This window comes from Ambystoma mexicanum, chromosome 1q, assembly GCF_040938575.1.
Source record: "Ambystoma mexicanum isolate Mex_15411 chromosome 1q, UKY_AmexF1_1, whole genome shotgun sequence".
NCBI classification, from domain to species: domain Eukaryota; kingdom Metazoa; phylum Chordata; class Amphibia; order Caudata; family Ambystomatidae; genus Ambystoma; species Ambystoma mexicanum.
Genome location: NC_090922.1, coordinates 155,433,175 through 155,433,889, shown reverse-complemented (window position 1 = coordinate 155,433,889; position 715 = coordinate 155,433,175).

The following is a 715-nucleotide window of genomic DNA, read 5'->3' as shown; positions in this document are numbered from 1 at the left end:
TCCCCTATAAGGAATGCTCCACGACACATCCCAGGCAAAGCTCAGCACCAAAAAAATAGACCTTGCCTCCAAAATCAAACAGGCCGCATTCAGAAATTCCAATGAATGACTTCTCCCTACACACCTCGCTGGTACCACTGGGTGCGTTTTTAGGACCATGATGCAAACGGTCCACGTTAAAGCACATTGGGCCCGTAGAGGTTGCCAGAATGATGCACACGACGCATCAGGCCATCAAAAGGGCCCAGGGACCTGGCCCTCGCAAGGATTGCAGGCCAGCCTTTGAGCTTTGCCCTACAGTCCAGTCTGGGGCGGCCTGCACAGTGGAGTAACTTGGCAATATGGCGTGCCATAAAAGATTGGGAGGCAAACACCCGTGCCCCACCCAATAATAACTGCCATGTGTAGCCTGCACCCCTATAAGGGCTGGAACACTCGTATTACTACTAAACAACAACAATGTTAAGCTTCATTGATACAAGAAAAATCACCACAATGCCAGGATTCTACAGCATCAAAGCTTTTTTTCTTCTCTAGGCAGTGCCACATATCTTGCAGATGTTGAACTATCACGGACAGCTTTCGCCCTCTTTGCGCACGGTGGGGGGGGGTTGGGGTGGGGGGGACAGTACCTCTTTTCTCCTGCGAGAACACAGAATGGGTGACCGCGGAGCCTACGGTGCTTTGGGGGGCCCGGGGCCCTCTTCCGCAGTTG